General features: G+C 39.6%; 1 long non-coding RNA gene across 1 annotated transcript; it reads left to right on the top strand.

Moving 5' to 3' along the window:
• Positions 1–1,316: 1,316 nt before the first annotated feature.
• LOC139971770 (uncharacterized) lies at positions 1,317–8,557 on the top strand. Its single transcript, XR_011794481.1, has 3 exons — positions 1,317–1,477; positions 1,965–2,065; positions 8,454–8,557. It is a non-coding gene; the product is annotated as an uncharacterized lncRNA (long non-coding RNA).
• Positions 8,558–8,860: the final 303 nt, after the last annotated feature.

The following is an 8,860-nucleotide window of genomic DNA, read 5'->3' as shown; positions in this document are numbered from 1 at the left end:
AGAAAGTACGTCATGTAGGTCAGTGCATCAGGACTGCCAGTATACGTCTGGTCAAAAATTACCCCGAAGTTAAGGAATCCTAAGCCCGGCATTAACACTACCAAAACTTTGAATGCCGCCATGAAAACATGTAGGCTTTACGCTTGAAGCCAATAGCGCACATCACCTTGTAAAAAACACAAGGGTGGGGTGGGGTGGGGGTGGGGTTGTGAGGGGCTTTACGTTTGTGGCGTTGGCTGGCCACGGGAGGCGATACGTAGTGCGAAGGGAGAGTGAAATGTTGTGAGTGAGGCCATAAAAGCCTAACCTTAATGTTGTCTAAAGAATTGGTAGTCTAGATTGGCAAAAATAGCGCAAAATTGAAGAACTAATATTTCAGTAGGCAGGACTCTAATGTATAGGCCGTACAGCTATTCATTATTTAATCCGGCGTGTGTATATTACAACCTTATGTGAAAAGTAGTATTTTGTTTATCTTCCTCCTTTCCAAGCCACGATATACGCACAAACTTCCAACCAGAACAACAGTAAACTCTGCTCACTCAAAAATTTGTACGATCTACGTGTTTCATAGAATTTTCCCGATGGATTTTTATTTTGAAATAGCCAAGCATGCCGAAGTTTACTTACATCAACATTTTCTACATAGATTTTGGCCTAAGATCTGGCCTATTGTATCTTCGTTTTTGTCCGAAAGTGGCCTATTTCCCCAGTTGAATGTGTTGTGATAGCCCAAGCCATCAGTTATCACAACTATGTCAACAGGTGTCGCCCACAATTAATTGTAGATAGAAGTTTTCAACTGACATGTCCTACCCACCATATGATAGCTGATGGCTTGGGCTATCACAGCACATTCAACTTTTGCCACTATGACGTTTTGAAGTTTGAGCTAGAAGAGCTCAAAGTTTAGCATAGTCCACCCTCAACTTATCTGCCAGCTCTCGTCGCGGAATGTTCTTGTTTCACCCAAGATTTTCTAATATGACCTAAATCTCCTTCAATCCTCCAGAATTTTTAGACCATCAGTAGTTTATTTGATCCTCTTCAATATCCAAGCATAAGAAAGAATAACGATTACTCAGAAAAGAGACATTTTACCGAGATGTCAAGTTAGCGTAACTCGGTATATCTCGACAAAAATTCCATATTTTGTCGCGGTAACGTGTTATTCTAACATGGTAACTCTACATCTCGCATGTCACTTTATGACCGCCGTAATTTTCCGACAATTGTTAATCTTTAACTAGTATCAGGTGGTGCGATGCCTGTATCACAGATAGTCTGTGGCTTGAATACACAGATATTAATACATTATTCTGTATATATATACGGCACAGAAATTCTGTGGTATAGGGTTAGCAGATCAAACTTGCGCGTCCTAGCGCGCAGTTGAAGGATGTTCACGGAGGTAATATGAGCAAAGATTACTGTTTTTTTAGCAAATAATATTGCTAATGTTCTGATGACATTGAGGGTGAGTTTTTTTTTTATAGATTTGATAACTGTTAATAATTATCTGATTTGTACTATGGGTTTCGTGTTATGAACATCTTGAGCGTTTAGATGCTCCATTGTTGGATAACGATGTACACCGCAGTATTGGTTTCAGAATTAGCATTCGTAGGAAGACCAATACTCTGTACTGTTTACCAAGTGTTATCGAGGCTATATTGGGAGAATTGACGTTACTATGTTCATGTCATATTACTGTTTACAGAGGTTTTTATAAGTAAAGGTTTTAATGTGGTTCACGATGATCACAACATGTATGGGACTTTCGGTGATATGAATATTCATGACTGAAGTTTGGTTGAAGTTCGTCTGCGAGCTGAAGTTAGACTGTTGGATGTTGTTTTTTGAAGCTAGCAGTGATTAATGGACTATAGAAATGTGTACAAGTTTAGATAATTTGTTGTAGTCTGGTCGCATGTAGTTATGATGCTGTTTTTATTGTGTTACAGGATCTGCCAATTACTGAATCAGACTGTACCACTAACCCGTGTGTGACTGTGAACCACAATAACTTTATTCAGAGGTTTTTTAGTTACATCCAGTCACAGAAGTAAGTTGTAATTATATGATTTTATTATATATGTAATTGTAGTTAGCTTCATATAGAACTCCTTAGGTTTCGCATAGTGTAGGATGCTAGGTTTGAAGTTGGATCTATGGTCATCTTGCCAAGTAATTAAGAGCGCTAGATCATAATGTGATGAGGCCAGCCTGCCTATTGGAAATTACAAGCATGCTTACTTCAGATGTTTTAATGGTATTGAAGACTCGCCCAAAACTGCGTGCTGCGCTCTGAAAAAAAGTTAACTTTCCGTTGCTTGCAAGTGAACTTTTCTTCTTGTCGCTACAAAATGCAGACAGTAATGAAACGTGATACCCTGTTATCTTTTATCTAGACCTGAGATGTCCATCGCTGTTATGCACACTGTGTTGTGGGTATTGACCGCAGCTTTATATGTATTGATTGTACACTTGTGTATATAATTACCGAATCTCTTAATGAATGAACCAATCATGGGTAACAAAGAACACAACACGTGGTACTAGTCTTTGGTTAAGTTTGTCTTTGCGTGAAAATACGAGCTCCTAAACTAGACGTCTGAAAATGGACCGAAAAAAATTCTATTGTACTTCTTTATTTGGACACCGTGGGAATTAACGAGGTGAAACTTAAAGGTCAAAAGATTAAAGGGTTAACGACCTTGCAGGAGCCTGATGGCCACTTTAATGAGGCATAGCATTACTTCATGACAACAATGTTGTGAAATTGACAAAAACAGGCAAATTCTAAGTTTGTGACGTTTTGCGTACACATAGCACGTCAAATTGTTAAAAGCGTGTGATATTAGACCATTAATTAACCAAATGTTTCCATCTTTACTGTGAATGGAACCGTCATTAGCCTGTCAATTTGTTCTGTACAGTCTTCCGGCAGTTGTGACTGAACTGACTATATAGCTGCCTGCTGGATCAGTATTCCCAATTTCTTGTAACAAGAATCATCTGCACAAGATGGCGTCAGTGAAAATACGCAGACAGGTACGACGGGATACCAAATATGTACTCTCCTTACTGCTTCGAGATGACGAAGTGCCGATTACCGAAGTATGTGAACAACAGAGCGGAGATTCACCCGAAGAACAAGGTACCACTTTCTTTAAAGAACATCAGTGTATTAAGTTAGTACATATACATAGCTTTTTGATGGATATTTCCTTGAAATAAGTTTCTATAAATAAGATCAATGTTGTGCAACTTTACATAGGGTGGGGTCCCTTGGTGGGGTCCAGGGATCCCCGTCGAGGGTCCAGGGGACGGACTTACTTGTAAAAATCTTCAAGTTTGCTTCTGTTGGTTCCTGAGTTGACATGTCAGTCATAACATATTTTACCAATAGTCACATCTGACAAGTGATTAAACTTAAATTAAGAAGGACGTATCTATTTAACATCCGGATGTTACCTAGGCCCTTTATCATGATTAATAGAACTGAAACTTTAACCACAAACAGACATATTCTTAAACTTTAACCACACGAATAAAATAATCTTGTTATACAGATGCTTACAACATGCACACATATAGTATCCTACGTGTATTTAATAAGCAATGTTGCAATAGGTATCGGAACTTACGACCTATATAAAGAAAAGATACCTATGTAAAGTAAGGACCTATATTAAAGTAAAGATACAGGGCCGTTTGGCTTAGTAGAATCTATAAGGGCAGCAGAGGAACACCGAGAAACGCAAGGTCATCACCTTCGCGAACGTGCATCGGGCGATTAGCCGGGGGGGGGGGAAGGGGCAGATAGGGGCAGATAGTTAGCAATGCCGAATCTACAGTTTCGCCCCTCCCTTGGCAAATTCCTGGCTTCGCGCCTGACGTGCATGCATGTGATGAGCGGCCTTTTGGCTAAGATCATGTGTAACATAATGTTCCCCCCTGTAGGGGAATCGTGATACACAGCTGACGATGATCGCATCGTAATAGTCGACAAAACAATGGGGACTGGGGTTGAGAGCGGATCAGTCGTTCGTTTGGTTGTTTTTACAGATACAGGGCCGTTTGGCTTAGTAGAATCTATAAGGGCAGCAGAGGAACACCGAGAAACGCAAGGTCATCACCTTCGCGAACGTGCATCAGGCGATTAGCTGGGGGGGGGGGGGCGAAGGGGCAGCCGCCCCCCTTTGAGTGTATATATATATTTTTTTAATGTTTTTATGATATCGCTAGTATTTTCGAAAAAGAAAATGCTAAGATGCAACTAACAAGGCCCGGGAAGTGCCATTTCCAGCGATCTGGAAGGCATTTTCAGCCAAAATTTTCTTGTACTCTTCGCGCCAATCATTGTGGAGCTACGCTTAGATAGTTAGCAATGCCGAATCTACAGTTTCGCCCCTCCCTTGGCAAATTCCTGGCTACGCGCCTGACGTGCATGCACGTGATGAGCGGCCTTTTGGCTAAGATCATGTGTAGCATAATGTTCCCCTTGTAGGGGAATCGTGATACACACCTGACGATGATCGCACCCTCATAGTCGACAAAACAATGGGGACTGGGGTTGAGAACGGATCAGTCGTTCGTTTGGTTGTTTTTTATGCCCAGGTTATTTCTTGTGTGATTTTTTTAAAGAGTACCTTGTGCTCTGTTTCAACGCCATTCGAACAGTACGGTACGTGCCTAGAATATTGAGGTTATCGTACACCTATACTTTTATTTAGGAAGTGGAAATATCGGGGGGGGGGGGACAGCACTGTACTTGGCATCAGTTAACTTAATCACAAATAAAATATTTGGTGAACCTCTGGCATCTTCCCTCTAAGGGCTTATATTACTTCAATAATTACACTCACCCCCACCAGAAGGTCGCAAACATCATATTTTGTACAGGGGTTATAGGGAAAATAGACCTTATATTGTATTTGAATGCATTTCTTTATCATATACTGTATTTCAGCATCTTTAATATTAAAATTTTGCCCTATTGTTTTTCTTTCATCTGAGTATACGTTAATGCCTTCCATTGCAAACATTTATCGCAGTGATTTTTTTTATTAAAGAAAACCAAGTTTGTACCAAATTTGCACCTAGTATAGATTTGCATCTGGCAACACTGTCCTGTTATTGCTAATGAGATGACCACCAGTGCACGACAGCCAGGACGGTATATACTTCACTAGTCATCCGATCTAATGACGTTGTTAACCAAACTAGCTTTAAGAATTGCAGAATAAAAGTGGTATATCAATTATTGTACATTGCGAAATATTACATATGCAATGTGCTGACAAAAGTCGATTTTATCAATGATATTTAACAACTTTCTAAATAAAGTTGCGCTATGTTAGGCTAGGCTATCCTAACGTTGGCCTGAACGTTACTGGCTAGCATAAAAGCAATAACTGACAGTACGTATGTAGGCAGCAGGCACGGATCCAGAATTTTGAGAAAAGAAGGGGGGTTCTGAATGTGGAGGCGAAGCCGAGTGTAAAATTGTACCGGGTGGGGGTGGGGGGTATATGCCCTCTCATAATCATACTTTATATATTTTATATAGATGCATTAATATGTACTTCATCTGCGTACGGATCCATGAAGTATGAAGGGGGGGGGGGGCAAATATATCGTAATCTTTTGATCACCGTTCTAGAGGCTAGAGAGTGGTCATTTGAGAATATTTTGAATATTTAAGGGTCCTTATTTGCAATCTGGTGCTAGGGCCTAGGCTATATGTTGCAACTTTTGAAGTAAATTTATGTTCAAGAATTTTCTTATTTTGGGGGTTAGTCTTAATACTTTTTAAATGAGCAAATAATAAAGTTGAGGATGTTTTAAACAATAAAGGATCCTTAGGCTAGATGCAATGTAGTGTATTTGGTGATTATCCCTAGTGAGAGAACCCCAAAAAAATTTCCTGAATAGTTTTGGCGGCCCGTAGCCAGGGGATGGCCAAAGTCACGCTCTATTAAAAGACAAATAAAATGATTCGTCCAAAATAAAGGATTTTGTTTAGATACAACTTGCAAGACCTGGGAAGTGCCACTTCCGGCAATCTAGAGGTACCCTTTTCCACAAATCTCTACTTTCTGTGCAAACTGATGGTGGCGCTCTGCTTACAAGCCTCACGTAGAACAAAATCAGGATTCAGCCTGCACCCCAGCCAAAAATCCTGGCTACGCCATTGCTGGGGGTTAACTCCCCCCAACCTCCACTTCCTAAAGTCGTGAGGGAGGGGGGCCTTCTCATCTTATTTTTAAATATAGATGCTCTGAGATGTACTTGATCTGCGGGCAAGGGCGGATCCTTGATTTTATGAAAGGGGGGGGGCCAAATACAACTTGTGCTGTCCTGGGGAGAGGTCTGAGAATAATTAACTCCCCACAATCCCCCGCTTCCTACGTGGGATACCAGGGGCATAGGTGCTTGGTAGAGATGTGGTTGGGGAGAATCCCTGATCTGAGAGAATTTGACTGGTAAAACAGGTTTATACCCACTTTACCGTATTACTATACAAAAAAATCTCAAAGAAAACAGGCCTTTATAAAGTGCGAAAAAAAAGGTTACGGCTCAAATTTGTTATGAGGGTTATCTGGAGCTCTAAAATCATGCTCCAAAATTTGTTTTTGATAAAAAGAAAAAATCTACAGAAACTAAGTGAAACATTAGACAACATTCAGGATTCACGTTAGTGTGAAGGATTGGACGGCTCTCGCGTCATTTTTTGTTGGTGTGTCCACGTGCAAGCAACACCTTGCCGGTGTAGGAATATATCAGGCTAGCCCAAATAATGTTTCAGATAAGCTGGGCATGACGTTACTGAAGTGTATAATAGCTTGGGCCTTGGTGTGACATTGGCGCAAGGTGTACATGGAATGTACCCTGCATGAAGCTATGTATAACTGCGTGAGCAAGAGCCATACAACTACATGGATTGTAGCTTGCAGTTAATATATTAGTCTTAAGAGAATAGTCGACCATGAGGAGATGTGTGGGTGTGGGTAAACTTTGATAGGATGAGGGTATGATCTAGGACTGTGATCCAATTTTATTTTACATTTATTTATTTATTTTGTTTCAGTTTCTTGTTCACTGTTTTAATTTTTCTTGTTACAATATCTTATCTGATCATGTTAACCAAGAGGTTTATAGGTTACCCACACGATTTACAAAAAGTTGGATGTGCCTTATAAAATTCCTATCTACTTTACATGGACATATATTTTGGTACTTCACATTGTACGCTGCAAGTACAAGCTTATATTGACTTATCAGTGGCTATGTGAGTATGTGACATAGTCGGCATAGTCACAGGGACATGTCCTCACTCCCCCTCATAAAACTTAATGGGTACACATTTTCAAATATTGAAGCCAATTTATTCCAAATTCAATTTATATCAAATATAACACTATGTAGTTCTTTTAAAATGTTTGATGACGAAGACATTTCTTAAAGTGGGAAGGACACACTGCTTTTCCCATCCAATAATTGAGCTGTATCCTCTTGAAATTAATCCAATTGCATGTATTACGTTTCTGCTTAGTATCTGTTTGGCTTCGGCTACAGTTAGGCCTCATTGATTAATATCTACCATTCTTTTTAGCAATAAAAAATTCAACCATGCAAACTCCAGAGTGCAGCCAGAACTGTAGTGAAGGAGTAACCAATTATAGATACTGTCTGATATGCCAAAAGAAGGAGAAACATTGTCTTATTGGCATAGCCCTGAACATCTTTTCTGACTTGGGGTACGATTTTGTCTGAAGGTATATGCTTATCACTGGAGGGTTTCCTAAAGGAGGGCTCTGATAACACAGGCTTCCCTTACCCCATATATATATTTTTTTAAATTAGGCTACATATATGCAAACTGGATGAGTTTTCCACTACCTCCCCAAACCCATCCTAAAAGTGAGCATATGTGACAAAGTTTGGGAGTATCACTTGTATTCTTATGAAAATGTGTTGTTCCTAATTTAATTTCCTTTGATTTGATACCCATTATGCCTTACTTTTATAACTTCAGTTTTTACGCTTCCCAACCCCACCCACCAACGTTGCCCAACCGAGCCAATAATGGGTGTAGATTAATATTTTCTCTGGTAAAAGTTCAGCTCTTCAGCATGGTAACACGAAGATTAACATTCCTTGTGGTGTTTTCCTTTCATTTGATAGTCATATCTAATACCTATTTTATTCATATATTACATGAAATACCATTTTGACCTTTCCCTGGGTTCCCCTAATTCATGGGAAATATGAGAGCAGTAAGGGTTTTCACCCTCAGTATTGTGAAATATGGATTCCTGGTATCATTTCCTCTCATTTGATTTCCACCATTCCATACTTTAAATATATATATAAAAATAGCACAAGGAATAAAAAAATGTTCCGGTGTTCCCTGGTTTAATAGTTATGATGCTGTTGTATTACAGGATCTGCCAATTACTGAATCAGACTGTACCGCTAACCCATGTGTGACTGTGAACCACAATAACTTTGTTCAGAGGTTTGTAGTTACATCCAGTCACGAAATAAGTTGTAATTATATGATTTTATTATATATGTACGGAAGCGTAGAAGGGACATTGCATTGGCGAGTTACCAACTTGACAAAACGACAATTATCTGCAAATTGACGAGTTGACGAGATGGTAACGTGACAAAGTTCAGAAAATTGACGTTTTGACGAGATAACGGATCTCGTCAATGCATCAATTTTCTGCAAATTGACGAGTGGCACACTTACTACCATCTCGACAAAATGACAAAATTCAGAAAATTGACGTTTTGACGAGATAACGGATCTCGTCAATGCTTCAATTTTCTGCAAATAGACGAG

Source organism: Apostichopus japonicus, chromosome 8 (genome assembly GCF_037975245.1).
Source record: "Apostichopus japonicus isolate 1M-3 chromosome 8, ASM3797524v1, whole genome shotgun sequence".
In the NCBI taxonomy this organism is placed as follows: domain Eukaryota; kingdom Metazoa; phylum Echinodermata; class Holothuroidea; order Aspidochirotida; family Stichopodidae; genus Apostichopus; species Apostichopus japonicus.
This window is presented reverse-complemented; position numbering and strand designations above follow the sequence as displayed.